The sequence below is a fragment of the Aegilops tauschii genome, chromosome 7 (assembly GCF_002575655.3).
Source record: "Aegilops tauschii subsp. strangulata cultivar AL8/78 chromosome 7, Aet v6.0, whole genome shotgun sequence".
Lineage (NCBI taxonomy): Eukaryota > Viridiplantae > Streptophyta > Magnoliopsida > Poales > Poaceae > Aegilops > Aegilops tauschii.
The window spans coordinates 236,447,871-236,470,803 of record NC_053041.3 but is presented as its reverse complement, the minus strand read 5'-3'; positions in this window follow the sequence as shown (position 1 = coordinate 236,470,803).

The following is a 22,933-nucleotide window of genomic DNA, read 5'->3' as shown; positions in this document are numbered from 1 at the left end:
TGCACCATGGGCCGCTAACAGGCCGAAACTATTATCGGGCTGAACTGGTAAACGGGCATTTAACAGGCTGAAATACAAACATGTCTTAGTATGGGCCCAAAAGAACAGTGGCCTCTTAACGGGCCTAATCCGATATGGGTCGTAATTTGGCCCGAAACGCGGTAGGCTGTGAACAGGCCTGCTCTGGTATGGGCCTCAATTTGACCCAAAACATGGCAGGCTGTTAACGGGCCAGCCCACTAGTGTCTGAAAAAACATGGTGGGCCTTTAGCTGGGCCGGCCTTTTCACCGGAATGGGCCTTTGTTGGGCCATGCCACATGTCGACGTATCATAGGCGCCTCTTGTCCAATGAGTGGATGACATATGTCCGAACGTTGAGCCAACATGTGTTTCCTCCGGCCAATGGGAATTTTACACGTGGAAAATCCCCATTGGTCCCGGCTGTTAACGGGTTATCGGATCCAAAACCGGACCCGATAGCTTAACGGCGAGCCGTTACGGTCGATGCCACGTGTCGGTCACCCTTGACGAAAGCACTTCTATGACGCGCGATTTATCGTCATGGAAGTGGACGCTTCCGTGATGATAATTTTGGTAATGTCATGGAACACTTCTACGACAGCACAGGTATGTACATGCATGACAGAAAATGTGACCTACTGTGACAAACACGTATCATCACGGAAGTGTCTTTTTTTTGTAATGTAATGACTGTTTTGCCACTGTGGTTACCCCTTAGCCTATAAAAGGAGGGCCATGGCAAACTAGAGAGGGATTCGGACCCTCTCACACTTGTACGCGCGTAGTTGCTCTCCCCGAGGCAACCATGCCAGGCTTGAGTGTTGTGTGCCTACTGAGATCCCTCCCTCAATCCACCAAAGCAAGAGTAGGGTTTTACTCTACTCAGCGGCCCGAACCTTGGTAAAAACCACTAGCGTCACCCCCGTCGTGCTGCTTCATGGCTTCCGCTCTTTGTGCAACATGACCTTCCCCCTTGCCGAACCACAAAGGGGCTCATGGCCCCATAGGTGATCGTGTTCCACCACGACATCTTTGGCGCGCCAGGTAGGGGGCAGGCGTTTGCATGAACCCGAAGTTGTGAACAGCGCGTCCATCTTCATCATCATCTTCCCCATCGTTAACTTCACCATCCATGGTGCCCAAGAAGAAACCTGACGCAACAGCTCATCCTTCCACTTCGGTGGCCCCCTCGCATGCAGCTTTTGATGCCGTAGGCATCGCAACAGCGTTGGGAGATGTGGGCTCCACAGGTAACGCGACCAGCGCAGGCGACGTTGTCGTCGTACCCCCTGCTGCCGAAGCTGGGACGGAAGATGCCGGGGGAGGGCAACATCAACAACACCCCGACGGCCATATTCCACAAGACGCGGGTGGGGAGAACGTTCAGTCTCTGCCTCCTCGCCCTAGTGCGAGTCATGACCCCCTAGTTTCCCCTATTACAGGCGGGGCTACAGGACACGCACCTTGCACAAGGCAGGACAACCAAGACGGAGCGCAGAACGAGGTCGTCAACCCTCAGGCGCACCGTACTCACCACCGAATCGCCGTGGCGGCCGGCTCACAGTGACGGGAACACGACGTCGCACCTGCTGGTCCTACCAGGAGTCAAGCAATGTTGCGGTCCGCCTCGTCATCTATGCCAAGTACTGCTTTGGAAGCCATGGCGGGGCCCAACTTCTTCTACGATTTCCGCGAGTGGCTGATCAAATGGATGAATGGAGAGCCACCATCCAGAGTTTGATTGGTTTCGTCGAAGCCGAAAAATCCCAGCAGGCAGGGTCACCACAGCACCAACGAACAACAACAACACCCCAGACTGCTGGCCATGCCGAGGGGGGCCACACCAACGGTGCAGTCCCCTCCACGGCAGCAGGCCCTGTGGCAGCTACAAGGGCAACGCGACTGCGAGCCTGATGAAGCGTTGATGGCCTCATCCGACCCGTGAGCCCGTCGAGATCAGCGGCAGGTCCTGGAAGATCGGCGGAGGGAAGACGCACGCGTCACTATAGAGCGGCGCCGTGAAGCACGCCGCCAATCTGACAGGCGCAGTGGTCCATGTTGGGGATCGTAGCAGAATTTTAAAATCTCCTACGCAACACCAAGATCCATCTATGGAGTATACTAGCAACGAGGGGAAAGGAGTGCATCTACATACCCTTGTAGATCGCGAGCGGAAGCGTTCCAATGAACGGGGTTGATGGAGTCGTACTCGCCGTGATCCAAATCACCGATGACCGAGTGCCGAACGGATGGCACCTCCGCGTTCAACACACGTATGGAGCAGCGACGTCTCCTCCTTCTTGATCCAGCAAGGGGGAAGGAGAGGTTGATGGAGATCCAGCAGCACGACGGCGTGGTGGTGGATGTAGCGGGATCTCGGCAGGGCTTCGCCAAGCTTCTGCGAGAGGGAGAGGTGTTGCAGGGGGAGAGGGAGGTGCCAGGGGCTGTCGTCCTGCTGCCCTCCCTCCCCCACTATATATACGCCCCCTGGGAGGGGTGGGAGCCGGCCTGGATCCCATCTAAGGGGGGGGCGGCGGCGGCCAAGGGGGAAGGGGGGTTGGCTTCCCCCCCAAGCCAAGTGGGGCGCCCCCCACCCCTAGGGTTTCCAACCCTAGGCGCAGGGGGAGGCCCAAGGGGGGACGCCCCAGCCCACTAAGGGCTGGTTCCCTTCCCACTTCAGCCCATGGGGCCCTCCGGGATAGGTGGCCCCACCCGGTGGACCCCCGGGACCCTTCCGGTGGTCCCGGTACAATACCGATAACCCCCGAAACTTTCCCGATGGCCGAAACTGGACTTCCTATATATAATTCTTCACCTCCGGACCATTCCGGAACTCCTCGTGACATCCGGGATCTCATCCGAGACTCCGAACAACTTTCGGGTTTCCGCATACTCATATCTCTACAACCCTAGCGTCACCGAACCTTAAGTGTGTAGACCCTACGGGTTCGGGAGACATGCAGACATGACCGAGACGCCTCTCCGGTCAATAACCAACAGCGGGATCTGGATACCCATGTTGGCTCCCACATGTTCCACGATGATCTCATCGGATGAACCACGATGTCGAGGATTCAATCAATCCCGTATACAATTCCCTTTGTAAATCGGTATGTTACTTGCCCGAGATTCGATCGTCGGTATCCCAATACCTTGTTCAATCTCGTTACCGGCAAGTCTCTTTACTCGTACCGTAATGCATGATCCCGTGACTAACTCCTTAGTCACATTGAGCTCATTATGATGATGCACAACCGAGTGGGCCCAGAGATACCTCTCCGTCACACGGAGTGACAAATCCCAGTCTCGATCCGTGCCAACCCAACAGACACTTTCAGAGATACCCGTAGTGTACCTTTATAGTCACCCAGTTACGTTGTGACGTTTGGCACACCCAAAGCACTCCTATGGCATCTGGGAGTTGCACGATCTCATGGTCTAAGGAAAAGATACTTGACACTGGAAAAAACTCTAGCAAACGAACTACACGATCTTTTGTGCTATGCTTAGGATTGGGTCTTGTCCATCACATCATTCTCCTAATGATGCGATCCCGTTATCAATGACATCCAATGTCCATAGTCAGGAAACCCATGACTATCTGTTGATCAACGAGCTAGTCAACTAGAGGCTTACTAGGGACACGTGGTGGTTTATGCATTCACACATGTATTACGATTTCCAGATAATACAATTATAGCATGAACAATAGACAATTATCATGAACAAAGAAATATAATAATAACCATTTATTATTGCCTCTAGGGCATATTTCCAACAGTCTCCCACTTGCACTAGAGTCAATAATCTAGTTACATTGTGATGAATCGAACACCCATAGCGTTCTGGTGTTGATCATGTTTTCCTCTAGGGAGAGGTTTAGTCAACGGATCTGCTACATTCAGGTCCGTATGTACTTTACAAATATCTATGTCTCCATTCTGAACACTTTCACGAATGGAGTTGAAGCGACGCTTGATATGCCTGGTCTTCCTGTGAAACCTGGGCTCCTTGGCTAGGGCAATAGCTCTAGTGTTGTCACAGAAGAGAGTCATCGGGCCCGACGCAATGGGAATCACCCCTAGGTCGGTAATGAACTCCTTTATCCAGACTGCTTCCTGTGCTGCCTCTGAGGCTGCCATGTACTCCGCTTCACATGTAGATGCCGCCACGACGCTTTGCTTGCAACTGCACCAGCTTACTGCTCCTCCATTCAAAATATACACGTATCCGGTTTGTGACTTCGATTCATCCAGATCTGTGTCGAAGCTAGCGTCGATGTAACCCTTTACGACGAGCTCTTCGTCACCTCCATAAACGAGAAACATATCCTTAGTCCTTTTCAGGTACTTCAGGATATTCTTGACCGCTGTCCAGTGTTCCATGCCGGGATTACTTTGGTACCTTCCTACCAAACTTACGGCAAGGTTTACATCAGGTCTGGTACACAGCATGGCATACATAATAGACCCTATGGCCGAGGCATAGGGGATGACACTCATCTTTTCTCTATCTTCTGCAGTGGTCGGGCATTGAACCGTGCTCAATTGCACACCTTGCAATACAGGCAAGAACCCCTTCTTGGACTGATCCATATTGAACTTCTTCAATATCTTGTCAAGGTACGTACTCTGTGAAAGACCAATAAGGCGTCTTGATCTATCTCTATAGATCTTGATGCCTAATATATAAGCAGCTTCTCCAAGGTCCTTCATTGAAAAACACTTATTCAAATGGGCCTTTATACTTTCCAAGAATTCTATATCATTTCCCATCAATAGTATGTCATCCACATATAATATGAGAAATGCTACAGAGCTCCCACTCACTTTCTTGTAAACACAGGCTTCTCCATAAGTCTGTGTAAACCCAAACGCTTTGATCATCTCATCAAAACGAATGTTCCAACTCCGAGATGCTTGCACCAGCCCATAGATGGAGCGCTGGAGCTTGCATACCTTGTTAGCATTCTTAGGATCGACAAAACCTTCTGGCTGCATCATATACAATTCTTCCTTAAGAAAGCCGTTAAGGAATGCCGTTTTGACATCCATTTGCCATATCTCATAATCATAGAATGTGGCAATTGCTAACATGATTCGGACGGACTTCAGCTTCGCTACGGGTGAGAAAGTCTCATCGTAGTCAACCCCTTGAACTTGTCGATAACCCTTAGCGACAAGTCGAGCTTTATAGATGGTCACGTGACCATCCGCGTCTGTCTTCTTCTTAAAGATCCATTTATTTTCTATGGCTCGCCGATCATCGGGCAAGTCAGTCAAAGTCCATACTTTGTTTTCATACATGGATCCTATCTCGGATTTCATGGCTTCTAGCCATTTGTCGGAATCCAGGCCCGCCATCGCTTCTTCATAGTTCGAAGGTTCACCGTTGTCTAACAACATGATTTCCAGGACAGGGTTGCCGTACCACTCTGGTGCGGAACGTGTCCTTGTGGACCTACGAAGTTCAGCAGTAACTTGATCCGAAGCTTCATGATCATCATCATTAACTTCCTCCCTAGTCGGTGCAGGCACCACGGGAACATCTTCCCGCGCTGCGCTACTTTCCGGTTCGGAAGGGGTGACTATCACCTCATCAAGTTCCACTTTCCTCCCACTCAATTCTTTCGAGAGAAACTCTTTCTCCGGAAAGGACCCGTTCTTGGCAACAAAGATCTTGCCTTCGGATCTAAGGTAGAAGGTACACCCAATGGTTTCCTTAGGGTATCCTATGAAGACGCATTTCTCCGACTTGGGTTCGAGCTTTTCAGGTTGAAGTTTCTTGACATAAGCATCGCATCCCCAAACTTTTAGAAACGACAGCTTAGGTTTCTTCCCAAACCATAATTCATACGGTGTCGTCTCAACGGATTTTGACGGAGCCCTATTTAAAGTGAATGCGGCAGTCTCTAAAGCATAGCCCCAAAATGAGAGCGGTAGATCGGTAAGAGACATCATAGATCGCACCATATCCAATAGAGTGCGATTACGATCTTCGGACACACCGTTTCGCTGAGGTGTTCCAGGCGGCGTGAGTTGTGAAACGATTCCACATTTCCTTAAGTGCGTACCAAATTCGTGACTTAAATATTCTCCACCACGATCTGATCGTAAGAACTTTATTTTCCTGTCACGTTGATTCTCAACCTCACTCTGAAATTCCTTGAACTTTTCAAAGGTTTCAGACTTGTGTTTCATTAGGTAGACATACCCATATCTACTTAAGTCATCAGTGAGAGTGAGAACATAATGATAGCCACCGCGAGCCTCAACACTCATTGGACCGCACACATCAGTATGTATGATTTCCAATAAGTTGGTTGCTCGCTCCATTGTTCCGGAGAACGGAGTCTTGGTCATCTTACCCATGAGGCATGGTTCGCACGTGTCAAATGATTCGTAATCAAGAGACTCCAAAAGTCCATCTGCATGGAGCTTCTTCATACGCTTGACACCAATGTGACCAAGGCGGCAGTGCCACAAGTATGTGGGACTATCGTTATCAACTTTACATCTTTTGGTATTCACACTATGAATATGTGTAACATCACGTTCGAGATTCATTAAGAATAAACCATTGACCAGCGGGGCATGACCATAAAACATATCTCTCATATAAATAGAACAACCATTATTCTCGGATTTAAATGAGTAGCCATCTCGAATTAAACGAGATCCAGATACAATGTTCATGCTCAAAGCTGGCACTAAATAACAATTATTGAGGTTTAAAACTAATCCCGTAGGTAAATGCAGAGGTAGCGTGCCGACGGCGATCACATCGACCTTGGAACCATTCCCGACGCGCATCGTCACCTCGTCCTTCGCCAGTCTCCGCTTATTCCGCAGCTCCTGTTTTGAGTTACAAATATGAGCAACCGCACCGGTATCAAATACCCAGGAGCTACTACGAGTACTGGTAAGGTACACATCAATTACATGTATATCACATATACCTTTGGTGTTGCCGGCTTTCTTGTCCGCTAAGTATTTGGGGCAGTTCCGCTTCCAGTGACCACTTCCCTTGCAATAAAAGCACTCAGTCTCAGGCTTGGGTCCATTCTTTGACTTCTTCCCGGCAACTGGCTTACCGGGCGTGGCAACTCCCTTGCCGTCCTTCTTGAAGTTCTTTTTACCCTTGCCCTTCTTGAACTTAGTGGTTTTATTCACCATCAACACTTGATGTTCCTTTCTGATCTCCACCTCTGCTGATTTCAGCATTGAATATACCTCAGGAATGGTCTTTTCCATCCCTTGCATATTGAAGTTCATCACAAAGCCCTTGTATCTTGGTGGAAGCGACTGAAGGATTCTCTCAATGACCGCGTCATCCGGGAGATTAACTCCCAGCTGAGACAAGCGGTTGTGTAACCCAGACATTCTGAGTATGTGCTCACTGACAGAACTATTTTCCTCCATTTTACAGCTGAAGAACTTGTCGGAGACTTCATATCTCTCGACCCGGGCATGAGCTTGGAAAACCATTTTCAGCTCTTCGAACATCTCATATGCTCCATGTTTCTCAAAACGCTTTTGGAGACCCGGTTCTAAGCTGTAAAGCATGCCGCACTGAACGATGGAGTAATCATCAGCACGTGACTGCCAAGCATTCATAACGTCTTGGTTCTCTGGGATGGGTGCTTCACCTAGCGGTGCTTCTAGGACATAATCTTTCTTGGCAGCTATGAGGATGATCCTCAGGTTCCGGACCCAGTCCGTATAGTTGCTGCCATCATCTTTCAGCTTGGTTTTCTCTAGGAACGCGTTGAAGTTGAACACAACGTGGGCCATTTGATCTACAAGACATATTGTAAAGTTTTAGACTAAGTTCATGATAATTAAGTTCATATAATCAAATTATTCAATGAACTCCCACTCAGATAGACATCCCTCTAGTCATCTAAGTGAAACATGATCCGAGTTAACTAGGCCGTGTCCGATCATCACGTGAGACGGACTAGTCAAGATCGGTGAACATCTCCATGTTGATCGTATCTTCTATACGACTCATGCTCGACCTTTCGGTCCTCCGTGTTCCACGACCATGTCTGTACATGCTAGGCTCGTCAAGTCAACCTAAGTGTATTGCGTGTGTTCCGAGGCCATGTCTGTACATGCTAGGCTCGTCAACACCCGTTGTATGCGAATGTTAGAATCTATCACACCCGATCATCACGTGGTGCTTCGAAACAACGAACCTTCGCAACGGTGCACAGTTAGGGGGAACACTTTCTTGAAATTATTATAAGGGATCATCTTACTTACTACCGTCGTTCTAAGCAAATAAGATGCAAAACATGATAAACATCACATGCAATCAAATAGTGACATGATATGGCCAATATCATTTTTCTCCTTTGATCTCCATCTTCGGGGCACCATGATCATCTTCGTCACCGGCATGACACCATGATCTCCATCATCATGATCTCCATCATTGTGTCTTCATGAAGTTGTCACGCCAACGATTACTTCTACTTCTATGGCTAACGCGTTTAGCAACAAAGTAAAGTAATTTACATGGCGTTATTCAATGACACGCAGGTCATGCAAAATAATAAAGACAACTCCTATGGCTCCTGCCGGTTCTCATACTCATCGACATGCAAGTCGTGATTCCTATTACAAGAATATGATCAATCTCATACATCACATATATCATTCATCACATCTTCTGGCCATATCACATCACATAGCACATGCTGCAAAAACAAGTTAGACGTCCTCTAATTGTTGTTGCGAGTTTTTACGTGGCTTGTATAGGTTTCTAGCAAGAACGTTTCTTACCTACGTAAAACCACAACGTGATATGCCAATTTCTATTTACCCTTCATAAGGATCCTTTTCATCGAATCCGTTCCGACTAAAGTGGGAGAGACAGACACCTGCTAGCCACCTTATGAAACTAGTGCATGTCAGTCGGTGGAACCTGTCTCACGTAAGCGTACGTGTAAGGTCGGTCCGGGCCGCTTCATCCCACAATACCGCCGAAACAAGATAAGACTAGTAGTGGCAAGAAGAATTGACAACATCTACGCCCACAACTGCTTTGTCCCTACTCGTGCATAGTAACTACGCATAGGCCTGGCTCATGATGCCACTGTTGGGGATCGTAGCAGAATTTTAAAATTTCCTACGCATCACCAAGATCCATCTATGGAGTATACTAGCAACGAGGGGAAAGGAGTGCATCTACATACCCTTGTAGATCGCGAGTGGAAGCGTTCCAATGAACGGGGTTGATGGAGTCGTACTCGCCGTGATCCAAATCACCGATGACCGAGTGCCGAACGGACGGCACCTCCGCGTTCAACACACGTACGGAGCAGCGACGTCTCCTCCTTCTTGATCCAGCAAGGGGGAAGGAGAGGTTGATGGAGATCCAGTAGCACGACGGCGTGGTGGTGGATGTAGCGGGATCTCGGCAGGGCTTCGCCAAGCTTCTGCGAGAGGGAGAGGTGTTGCAGGGGGAGAGGGAGGTGCCAGGGGCTGTCGTCCTGCTGCCCTCCCTGCCCCCCACTATATATAGGCCCCCTGGGAGGGGGGCGCCGGCCTGGATCCCATCTAAGGGGGGGGGCGGTGGCCAAGGGGGAAGGGGGGTTGGCTTCCCCCCAAGCCAAGTGGGGCGCCCCCCACCCCTAGGGTTTCCAACCCTAGGCGCAGGGGGAGGCCCAAGGGGGGGCGCCCCAGCCCACTAAGGGCTGGTTCCCTTCCCACTTCAGCCCATGGGGCCCTCCGGGATAGGTGGCCCCACCCGGTGGACCCCCGGGACCCTTCCGGTGGTCCCGGTACAATACCGATAACCCCCGAAACTTTCCCGGTGGCCGAAACTGGACTTCCTATATATAATTCTTCACGTCCGGACCATTCCGGAACTCCTCGTGACGTCCGGGATCTCATCCGGGACTCCGAACAACTTTCGGGTTTCCGCATACTCATATCTCTACAACCCTAGCGTCACCGAACCTTAAGTGTGTAGACCCTACGGGTTTGGGAGACATGCAGACATGACCGAGACGCCTCTCCGGTCAATAACCAACAGCGGGATCTGGATACCCATGTTGGCTCCCACATGTTCCACGATGATCTCATCGGAGGAACCACGATGTCGAGGATTCAATCAATCCCGTATACAATTCCCTTTGTCAATCGGTATGTTACTTGCCCGAGATTCGATCGTCGGTATCCCAATACCTTGTTCAATCTCGTTACCGGCAAGTCTCTTTACTCGTACCGTAATGCATGATCCCGTGACTAACTCCTTAGTCACATTGAGCTCATTATGATGATGCACTACCGAGTGGGCCCAGAGATACCTCTCCGTCACACGGAGTGACAAATCCCAGTCTTGATCCGTGCCAAACCAACAGACACTTTCAGAGATAGCCGTAGTGTACCTTTATAGTCACCCAGTTACGTTGTGACGTTTGGCACACCCAAAGCACTCCTACGGCATCTGGGAGTTGCACGATCTCATGGTCTAAGGAAAAGATACTTGACATTGGAAAAAACTCTAGCAAACGAACTACACGATCTTTTGTGCTATGCTTAGGATTGGGTCTTGTCCATCACATCATTCTCCTAATGATGTGATCCCGTTATCAATGACATCCAATGTCCATAGTCAGGAAACCCATGACTATCTGTTGATCAACGAGCTAGTCAACTAGAGGCTTACTAGGGACACGTTGTGGTCTATGCATTCACACATGTATTACGATTTCCGGATAATACAATTATAGCATGAACAATAGACAATTATCATGAACAAAGAAATATAATAATAACCATTTATTATTGCCTCTAGGGCATATTTCCAACAGTCCAGACGCCGATGAACCCGCGCCTAGTGAAGGTGGATACTTACCTTTTGAGGTTGGGTTCCCTTCCTTCACTCGTGAGCTGCGGCAAGTCTGATGGCCATCTGCTCGCGTTTTCAAGCAAGAAATACGAGAGAAGTACGATGGAATACTGAACCCGACAGAGTTTTTCAGCATTTACACAATTGTTGTTCAAGCCGCCGGAGGCAGAGATGAGAAGGTGTTCTCCAACTACTTCCCTTTGGCACTCAAGCAAACGTGAGGTCATGGTTGATGCACCTACTGGAGAACTCCATTTCATCCTGGGCTGACCTGTGCAATGAGTTCATTGGTGCCTTCATAGGTGGCCACCAAGAACCAGGACGGCCCAGCGACCTGCAACTCCTTCCGCAGAAGGAAGGGGAAAGCTTGCAGAAGTACATGCAGAGGTTTAGTCGGGTACACAAGAACATTCCAGATATCCACCCGACAGCTGTTATCGCCACATTCCAGTCCAACGTGCGCAACAGGAGGATACATTCTAAAATGAACATCCGATTGCCCAAGACTATGAATGAATTGTACACCTTGGCGGATAAATGCACCCGTACGAAGGAGGGGAGGTGACTCCCCGAAGAAGAGGACGGAATCGAAGTTGAGTCGGATGATGACGATGATGCAAGTAATTCGAAGAAAAAGAATCATAAGCGCAACAAGAAACGCAAAGAGAAGTCGGTACTGGCTGTTGAGGGTTCTGGCACCCCTAGTACCGACAAGAAAGTCAAGACCGAAGCCCCCGACAAGGAAGTTGCCACGTGCACTGATTGCCGGGAGGCTGCGGCGACAGAAAAAAGCCGGAAAGACCGATGGGCCGTACTGTAAGATCCGCCGAACCAAGGGCCATGATCTCCAAGAGTGTCATCAAGTTGAGAAACTTGTCAAGAAACAGAAAGCTGAGTATGAGAAGCGTGACAAGGTGAGTGACCAAGAAGGTGCTGGCGGGAAGGGCCGTGGCGGCAGAGGAGGCCGCCGCAGCAAGACCCCTCAACAAAAGGAGAAACCTGCTAGGGGCCGTGAAAAGAAGGAGGGAGATGATGAATTTGAACAAGGGGAGGAAGAGGAAACCAGTCAGCAAGAATTCCAGAAGGCAACTGAGGCCCTATGCATTGACGGAGGCGCTTCTTTGCACTCCTCTCACCGCCAGCTCAATACGTGGGTGCGCAAGGTCAATGCCGTAGAGCCAGCCACGGATTCCCGGAAGCCGTTCAAATGGTCTCGCACGCCTATCATCTTTGATGAAGAGGATCACCCTGACCGCACCACTGTGGTAGGGTGTTTGTCGTTGTTGGTTTCACCGACAATCCGCACCCTCAATGTTGCAAAGATGTTAGTTGACAGTGGGGCTGGGTTGAATCTGATTTCTCCCAAGGTAATCAGCAAGTTACAAATATCAGATGAAGAACTCAAGCTCACTGGCACGTCCGAAGGGGTCAATCCCGGCGGGAGCCGTCCAAATGGGAAGATCACACTGCCGGTGACGTTTGGCGGGGAACTGAACTACTGGACTGAGAAAGTGGTATTCGATGTTGTTGATCTTCCTCTGCCATATAATGGGATCCTTGGCTGCACATCTTTGGCAAAATTCATGGCAGCATCCCACTATGCTTAGAATACGTTGAAGATGCCGGGACCGATGGGCGTCATCTCCATCCCATCAGACAAGAAAGGTGCAATTATATGCGTGGATAAGATGTACCGAGACGCGGTAGCTGCCGAGGCCGCTGAGGCTGCAACTCCCGCCAAGGAAACAAAGAAAGGAAAGAAAGCTAGCAGAGATACCGGCAAGGAATTTGGAAGGGCGCCTCTCTGGAGTGCACTGCGCCCGTCGATGACTTGCCGGAGAGTTCCACTAGAAAGAGATCCAAGGTTGCTTCACCCGATGTGAAAAGGGTCCCGGCAGGACAGGATGGCACTCACGGTATGTTCACCATCAGCACCACCCTCGACAATAAATAGGAAAGCGCGCTTGTTGCCTTCCTGCGGGCGAATGTCGATGTGTTTGCTTGGCAACCATCTTACATCCCCGGCGTTCCCGGGGGGTAATCGAGCACCACCTTGCTGTCTGTCCTTATGCCCGGCCCGTCAAGCAGAAGGTTAGAAAGCAAGCTTTGGAACGGCGGCTGTTCGTTACCGAGGAAATCAAGAAACTTGAAGCAGCTGGTTTGGTCTGAGGAGTTCTGCACCCAACCTGGTTAGCGAATCTAGTGGTAGTCCACAAGACGAATGGGAATTGGAGGCTTTGCATAGACTTCATATATCTGAACAAGGCGTGCTCGAAGGACCTTTTCCCCTTGCCGGGCATCGACCAAATTGTGGATTCCACCTCCGGGTGTGATCTGCTTTCCTTTTTGGATGCATATTCCGGGTACCATCAGATATTCATGTCCAAGGAAGATGAGGAAAATACTGCGTTCATAACTCCATGTGGCACATACTGCTTTGTACGAATGCCCTTCGGCTTGAAGAGCGCTGGATCCACCTTTGCGAGAGCAGTACAGATTGGGTTTGAGCCTTAGTTACACAGGAATGTGGAAGCTTACATGGATGACATAGTGGTCAAGACCAAGGACAGATCAACACTCATCCAAGATTTGGAAGAGACCTTTGCAAACCTACGCAAGATCAACTTGAAGTTGACACCAGAGAAGTGTGTGTTTGGCGTGCCCTCCGGCAAGCTACTTGGCTTCTTTGTGTCTCACAAAGGGATAGAGGCCAACCCCAACAAGATCAGGGCAATCAAGAAAAGACAAGCACCTAAGACGGTCAAAGATGTGAGGCATTTAACCGGGTGTGTTGCCGTGCTGACTAGGTTCATCTTCAGGTCTGCCGAGCGTGCCCTGTCATTCTTCAAGATCTTTAAGAAGGCAGGACCAATAAAGTGGACTCCGGAGGCAGAAGTAGCGTTGCGGGATTTGAAAGCCTATCTTTCCTCTGCTCCCACCTTGGTCGCTCCTAAACCACAAGAGTCGTTGCTGCTATACTTAGTGACAACTAATCAAGTTGTTAGTGCAGCACTGGTGGCACAACCAGAAGTAGACGAAGGAGCAGCTGCGGCAACTCCCTATTCTGGAAAAGAGACTAAAACCACCACGACAAGATTGGGTACTGGTCAAGAAGAAGCAGAACAAGATAGCGAAGGCAATTCCAAGACCACGACAGGGAAGAAAGTGGTGCAACAGCCGGTGTACTTTGTCAGCTCCCTGTTGCAGGGGGCTAGGTCAAGGTACTCCGGAGTGCAAAAGCTGATCTTCGGCCTTATCATGGGCTCAAGGAAACTTCGCCACTACTTCCAAGCCCATGAGATCACAGTTGTCACTCATTTCCCATTACAACGCATACTGAGGAACCCTGAGGCCACCAGCAAGATAGTTGAATGGGCTTTAGAGCTATCAAGTTTTGGTCTGACATATGAGAGTACCTCAACTATTCAGAGCAGAGCACTAGCGGAATTCATTGCAGAATGGACACCCACTCCAGATGAAGAGACACCGGAAACAGTTATCCCCGGCAAGGAGGCGCCTCAAGAATGGATCATGTACTTTGACGGTGCCTTCTCATTGCAAGTTGCAGGGGCTGGCGTGCTTCTTGTTGCACCACCGGAGAACACCTCAAGTATGTGGTCTAAATGCATTTTCCCCGGGAAAGAGCTACCAACAAGACTGCAGAGTATGAGGGACTCCTTGTCGGGCTCAGAATCGCGGTAGAGTTGGGGATTAAAAAGTTGATCATTCGTGGAGATTCACGGCTTGTGGTGAGATAGGTCAACAAAGATTACCAGAGCCCATTGATGGATGCATACGTTGAGGAAGTGAGAAAGTTGGAAGAACACTTTGATGGATTGCAAATAGAACATGTGCCACGTGCGGAAAATAGCGTTGCTGATTATTTATCAAAGTGTGCAGCGCAAAAGCTCCCTGTGGAACCAGGGACTTTTGTCCTCCATCTAACTCAACCATCAGTATCTCCATTGTTGACGGCCAAAAAACTGAGGAAGCTGGACTCCGGCAAACATCACCCGGCAGAGCCTCCCGAGGACGCCGGTGGAAAGGCTGTCGGGAATGACCCCACTTTGCTTGGTGAGCTGCACTCTTCCGCAGGACCACAAGTCCTTGCGTTTGAGTTAAGCGCTCCCACAAATGAGGAGGTGCTGTTGGTCCTAGTTGTCGAGCCTCGAGCTCCAACTTGGGCACAACACATTGTCCGCTACCTGCAAACAGGAGAACTTCCCGAAGAACAAGAAGATGCTGAAAGAGTAGCCCGGCGGGCTAGTATGTATCAGTTTGTCAACGACACTCTATATAGAAGGAGACCTAATAGTGTGAAATTGAAAGTGCATTTGCCGGGAAGAGCGGCTGGAACTGCTGGCAGAAATACACAAAGGCGTATGCGGCTCCCATATTGGATCAAGGGCCTTTGTTGGAAAAGCTTTCCTGCAAGGTTTCTACTGGCCCACGGCCCTCCAAGATGCGATTGAGCTAGTCACCAGATGTGAAGTCTGCCAGTTCCACTCCAAAAACATCCATCAACCTGCTCAAGCTCTCCAGACAATCCCTTTGTCCGGGCCATTTTTGGTCTGGGGGCTCGACATGTTGGGCCCCTTCCCCCATGCTACCGGGGGCTTTGAATTCTTGTACGTTGCAATCGACAAGTTTACAAAGTGGCCGGAAGTGGAGCCTGTGAGGAAGGTAACCATGTAGTCAGCTATCAAGTTCTTGAAAGGATTGGTGTGCCATTTTGGAGTGCCCGCCAGGGTAATCACTAACAACGCCACCCAGTTCACAAGCCGCGCCTTCATGCAATATGTCCAATCCCTCAGAAGCAAGGTTTCCTTCAACTCTTCTGCTCATCCCAGAGCAATGGACAAGCTGAGAGGATGAACATTGAAGTGCTGCGTGGGCTCAAGACAAGGACTTTCGATAAGTTGCAAAAGTGCGGCAGACACTAGATTGACAAGCTGCTGGTGGTTCTTTGGTCCTTCCGTACCACACCAAATCAAGCTACCGGCCAGACTCCCTTCTCCCAAGTCTATGGGGCAGAAGAAGTATTCCCCACGGAACTTCGGGTCACCTATAGTATTTTCCTATGACAAAGTAGAGCAAGAGCAGCACCGGTATGACGATGTCGTGCTCCTTGAGGAAGATCGTCTCCGGGCTGCTTTGCGTGCTGCACGTTATCAGCAAGCCTTGCGCCGCTATCATAGCCGCAGGGTCCATGCCCGGAGCCTTGAGGAAGGCGACCTTGTCCTTAGGTGTGTTCAGTCTGCCAGGGGTTCCAACAAGTTGACGCCGAAGTGGAAGGCCCTTACTGGGTAGTACGAGTCACCAGACCTACTGCAGTCCGTCTGGAGACCGAAGATGGCATCAAGGTGCAAAACTCATGGAATATTGAGCATCTTCGCAAGTTCTACCCGTAAAGTGCGGCTGCCGGGCCCAGCCCTGGCAACCACCCTTTTGTACAAGCCTTGCCGATGCGCATGTAACCCTTCGTACAAAGTAAGGCGCAGACCCTGAGCACAGTAAAATGAAGCGCCAGCGCCCTAAAAACTTGCATGCATAATTAGTTTAGCATTATTTGCCATGCATGATCACTTAGATGAGATCGTATGTTGCTATGTTTTCCTCTGTACTAACTACAGGGCTCTTGCCGCGGGCTCAATCCCAGAAAGAAGAGGCGGGAACAAGCTTACATATCGATCCCCGACAAGCCAAATAGATAAGCTTATTTTTAGGTATCCATAACATGCTTCTGTAAGAAGAAAACTTGTGCGCGGAAAAACCTTGTCACTTTCGAAAACATTTGTGCTCCCATCCTTTGACTCGAACATTACTTCGGTCAAGATGGTTGTAGTGGCATTTGACGGAGAAAGTTTGACAAGGAGCCAGTTCCCTTCTGTAGTTCTAAGCTCGGCAGGACAAGCCTCGCGGCAACAATGGAAGGTACCGGCAAGATAGCTTGTCGGGAGAGCTTGTTTACTTGAAAGTATAGAGGCATTCCTCCTCTGCATGGATGTAGTACATGCACAAGTGCCTGGAAAATATGTCTTTTTTTATTCATACCAAGATGACAAGTACAAATCTTATAGAGTACAGATATGGATAAAAGAGATTACACATTCAAGACTAAAGCTTGGCAAGTGCCTACATGTTTTAGTTTGAAAAAAGATAAGTGCTCCGTAATCCCTTTCTTGTCCCTCTCCTCCTAGGAACTACAGAGGGAAGAAAAGAGGGAAAAAGGAGCGCCTGGGCAGAAGCCCAACCTGACTCTGTCAAGGCCTGCGGGATGCAGCCTCACAAGATCGGGAGTGCATGGACGAAGGCGAGGGACGGAGAGAGCAGCTAAGCGATGCCTTGGTCACCGCCACCAGGGCCAGCAGGACGCGGTAGCATGGACACTGGCAGGGGAGATGAAGCCGGAGTCCACGAAGAAACCTGCCGGGGTCCAAGTGGAAGACTGCTGGAGGAGGCGGAAGCATCCACACCCAACACCCCAACAAATCGCCTTGCCGGAGTGAAGACCTAGGTGCAGATGGTGGTACCGTCGGCCCCCTGTTGACGGTGATGGTGCGACCAGCGCTCAGCCAGAGTCAGAGTCGTCGCTCTCCCGCTCGGAGCCATCGTCTTCACCGACACTATCCTCCTTGTCGTTGTCGCTCGAGGAGGAGCTTTTGTCATTCGTCGAGCTCTCAGCGTAGCAGCCTAAGCGAGCACCCGAACTCCCAAAGACCTTGATGGAGAGCAGGGTGGCGTCCATTAGCTTGAAATGAAGGACGTGCCCCGCCGCCAAGCTGTGGGCACGGGCGAAGGTTCCAACCATGCCGAAGAAGCATGACATGGGGTGCAGGGAACTCGACGTCCGCCCGCATGCTGCCATTGCAGCAACCACTCATGTGTAGCCTCAGTCCGAGTGGTTGTTCTTCCTCCATCGCCCTTGCGAATGGAGTCAGAAGCTGAAGACGTTTGCGTGGAGGCCCGCGCAGCTGAACGATAAACTCCAATGGCTCGTTCCCAACATGAGCTTCATTCAGGTCCGGAACAGCTGGAGGAGGTGCTATCAGAACGCCGCCATGGCCTCCTCAACCCAGGCCACCGCGTTGGCCGCGTCCTTGCCCTCTACCGCCCCCTCTTATGCTGGGATCCGCCCCTGCGTCCCCAGCGAGGGAAGGGAGGCGCTGACGAGCAAAGACCCTCGTCGGCACCACTGGAGTACCACTGCGCCCTCTCCCCCTTACCATGGTGATGAGAAGATGCTAGGAAGAAGAAGGAGGAGGTGTGTGTGAGTAAGCACCTCGCCCACATTCCATTTTATAGGCGAATGTGACCGGGGGCTGGCTCCTCACCCACGAGGGAACCGCCCCACTCCGCCAATCCGGCTCCTCTGCATCACCAACGGCGCACAGAATCAAGGTCGCCTTCCTGTGCCTATCCGCGGCGCCTGGGTTTCTGCCATGGCACTCATTCCTGCACCCTCCACGTCTGCCACCAACCCTACGCAAATGCATGCAGCATACGTGGCAGAAACGGCAGGAGCGAAAGAACAAATGAAATGGCAGTTATCGCCCCGTGAACGTGCGACGTGGGCAGCCCACAGATCATGGTATAAATGTCATGCACGTCGTCTTGCATGACGCGCGGGAAAACCAGAAACTGACTCAAACACAGGTTAATGAAGAAGCAAGGAAAATATGAAAGAAGAAGAAAATATCATCCCAAGCGTCCTGCCTGTGCGCCTGATAGTGCGTGCCCCAACGATGCTCGGCAGCACGTTTGGGCCAGGCCCGGGGGCTCCTGTCGGTACAACAAACATTTGAGTATGTTGCTCGAACTGCACACAGGCATGATGGCTTCGTACAAGTTACGCCAAGCATTCAAGTCAAGGACCAAGCCAGAGAAGCAGCTCTTCAAGAGATCAAAGGGCGGATCAAGAAGACCAAGACAAGCTAAGGCAACAAGATATCACTTTGGGAAAGCCTCCCTTGCCGGGTAGGGAAGCCTGGTCAGGTCGAGGCCACCCCAAAGGCAAGTCCCAAGATTTCCCCGACAGGCTTGCCGGGGCCACCAAGGGAAAATCTACCCGCCAAGACTTCACCGCTCCACCGCACCACGACGCAAGTCACCGATCAATGCGATGTCGAGCCCTTGAGGTGATTAGGTGGCTTCTACTAAGCACGTGGCAGCCATTTGGAAGGAAGATTACCTTTGCATGACACCCGTCCAGAGGCGTGTCAGGCAGATAAGCAAGAGATGGTTAAGCGGCGCGGCAGGCTTGTCGGGCTGCATCCTCAGCATGAACGTAGTAGTGCATTTAATGCACTTTGTCCTAACTACTAGATTTAGGTATGATAGCATTGTTAGCTATCTAATCACTAGATAATGACTGTTTTGCCACTGTGGTTACCCCTTAGCCTATAAAAGGAGGACCATTGCAAACTAGAGAGTGATCCGGACCCTCTCACACTTGTTCGCGCGTAGTTGCTCTCCCCGAGGCGACCTTGCCGGGCTTGAGCACTGTGTGCCTACTGAGATCCCTCCCTCAATCTAGCAAAGCAGGAGTAGGGTTTTACGCTTCTCAGCGGCCCGAACCTGGGTAAAAACCACCAGCGTCACCCCCGTCGTGCTGCTTCATGGCTTCCGCTCTTTGTGCAACATGGCCTTCCCCCTTGCCGAACCACTAAGGGGCTCATGGCCTCATAGGTGATCATGTTCCACCACGACACTCTCGTGTTCTTGAGATGTCACGATCTTGATGTATCGTGGGATTTGTTAATATAGTTGGATCATATGGTGTTTTCCCCTCTCTATCTTGTTGTGAATTGAGTTTTCCCTTTGAGATTTTGTTCTTATCGGATTGAATACTTTTATGGATTTGAGAACACTTGATGTATGTCTTGCTATGAATACCCGTGGTGACAACGGGATATCATATTGATTCACTTGATATGTGTTTTGGCACTCAACTCGCGGATTCCCGAGGTGACATTGGGGTAATCTATGCATAGGGGTTGATACTTTTCGTCCTCGTTTCTCTGGTAGAAATCTTGGGGAACTCTTTGAGGTTCTTTGTGTTGGATTGAGTGTTATGAATCTAATTTCTTTTTATGCATATCGTATAATCAACTCACAGATACTCGCGGTGACATTGGAGTATCTAGGTGACATTAGAGTTGGTTGATGTGTATTATATGGTGTTATTTTAGTACGAACTCTTGGTTAGATCGATCGGAAAGAATATCTTGGTGTTGTTTTAGTACGAACTCTAGGATAGATTGATCGGAAATAATAGCTTTGAGGTGGTTTCGTACCCTACAAACAATTTCTTCTTATGTTCTCCGCTAGATAGGAACTTTGGAGTGATTCTTCACCGCACGTTGAGGGAAGGTTATATGATCCAATTATATTACCATTGTTGAGAGATTGCACTAGAGAAAGTACGGACCCTAGGCCTCATTTTCAAGCATTGCAATATCATTTGTGCTCGCTTTTGTTACTTGCTACCTTACTGTTTTTATTGTTCCTATTACAAAAATCAATATCTACTATCATTACTACGCTTGTATCACCATCTCTTTGCCGAACTAGTGCACCTGTACAATTTACCATTGTATTTGGTGTGTTGGGGACACAAGAGACTCTTTCTTATTTGGTTGCATGGTTTTTTGAGAGAGAACATCTTCATCTTATGCCTCCCACGGATTTATAAACCTTAGGTCATCCACTTGAGGGAAAATTGCTACTGTCGTACATAACTCTGCGCTCGGAGGCCCAACACGAGTCTACAAGAATAAAGTTGCGTAGTAGACATCAACCATGTTAAAGTTTTGGTACGAACTTAATCTATTTTTGCGAAAGCCGTCCAAAATTTGGGATTTCCGGCCCAAGTCAGGACCACGTCTCATATAATGGTTTCCACGTGTTGTTCAACAGTTGACATCTCATCTTGGCCGTTGAATTTCAAAGGTCCTCTGACTGTGGTCATCCAATCAGATTCGTTGGGTGTGGTTATTTCTCTTCGCATATAAATACCCAGCCACCCCCAACCTCCCTCATTCACCTCATCTCTCTGCCACCTCCACTTTTTGAAGCCCTACCCGCACTGCACCACCTCAAGCTCGACGATGCCTATCAACTTTGCCGCTTCGCTGCCGGAAAGTGGCCACCGGAGTCATTCCTCACCACCGCGGATCATCTTCCTCCCCAAGCCGCATAGTGGATGCACACCACCAAGTTAGGGTATCTGCAGCATTAACTCGTGATTTTTCTTCTTGTTCCAGTTCGTCCATGGTAGATATTGCATATTTTTACCGCATTTTCCAGATCTTCATCGATAGGTAAATTCGTTTGCATGCGGTTTGTAGTTGTCCCTCACATCTTGATTCTAGATCTAGGGTTTGCGTTGTCTCGTACAAATGGAATGCTTAGCACGTTAACTAGTGATTTCCGTCGAACCCACTAGTTCGTTCCACTCCTTTCTTTCATATGGAAGATTACTCAAAGTTTGCATCTATTTCTTCGACAAAATGTTTTTCTTCAAAACCTTCGCTGTGTGCATTCGTAACCCTGTCCCCATTTTTCCTTGCATCTATTCTTATTCACAGGAAAATGCAGTCTGTTGAGGATTCTGCCCTATCAGTGGGCCGAAATGATAAAGATGAATATTTGATTCTGGGTACAGCAGATGAGTCAAAAGCTCTGAATGCTAAGGGCCCAACGGCAGTCCCATCAACCAGCAAGCGCAAAAGAGCATTTGATCCGAACAATAATGAGAAAGAAAATGCTTCGAAGAAAAAGAAGAAGGGTGGCAGACAGCCTTACACAAATACTGCTCAATATATCTCTCATGATAGATATAACATAGTTGAAGGAGAAAGCCAACAGTCCAAGGATAGGCGCCATAAATGGATTCGGCGGTAGTGGGTGTGAAAATGGTTCAACTATGAGTTTGTTCACCCTCAGTTCACTTAGAACTTTGCGTTCCATCCTCGGGAGACTCCCATGCAATTTCTCTCATCGAGCCAAAGGGTCCCTATGTAAGTCCTCCTCCTCCTCCAAATCCTCATGAGTCATCAATTCGCACACCCGAATCATATCTTGATGAGCTAGCAAAGCGATGGCACAACGCAATGCGATCAAGAAGGATGAGAAGGAAGCAAAGAAAAAGGATCATGAAGAAAAAAACATGTGCCTTCTAAAGGATGATCTTGACAAGAAAAAGGCCGAAGAAAAATCTGAAGGCCGCACAAAATGAAAGAATGACCCCCAATAATGCATGCTCTTGAAAGAGAAGGACGGCACTGACAAAGAAGGAGGTCCAGACTGCTGATGAATATGAGATGGGTGACCCTTCCGATGTTGATGATCCTCCTCTCACCAAGGAAGAGATTGAAGCCAATCTCAGTGAGCATGTGATGTCACCACCTCCACCGTGTTTCCTGATATTCTGACTCAGGTCATTCCTCAGGCACCTCCGAAGAAACTCAAAATCCAAAAGACACCTGCCACTACTGTCACGATGAAGAAACATGTCAATACCATTCCTCATCCTGATGCAATTGACATGAAAGATTTGGTAGTGGATGCCCCTATGCAAGCTACCAAGCCAGGCGAACACATTCCCAAACATGTTTTGAAGAAGATCACTGCTCCCATTCCTGAGCAATCTGCTCCATAGGCCGATGCAACAAAGGAAAGGATTCCCAAGTTTGCTCCCTCTCGGACCCAGCCTCTGGCATCTGTGCCTCCGTCTCAGCAAGTTCATGTTCAGACTGCTCTAGTGGCAGCGTCTGATGCACCTCACAGCTACAATCACATTTTCATCATGGAACAGCTCGATCGTTTTGTTGAAAACCCCTTCGATGACGAAGTGGCATCTTTGCCAATACCCTCAGAGGTTGTAGAGCAAGCCAGCTCCCTTGTGCACGACATGTGAGACAATGGCATTGAGATCAACACTCTTTCTACCAAGCTGCTTGACTTAGATGGTCACATGAAGGCAGCTTCTTCAAAGTTTGTCAGCAAGGAACTTGAAGACTCCTATAAGGATGTAAACCGTGCCAT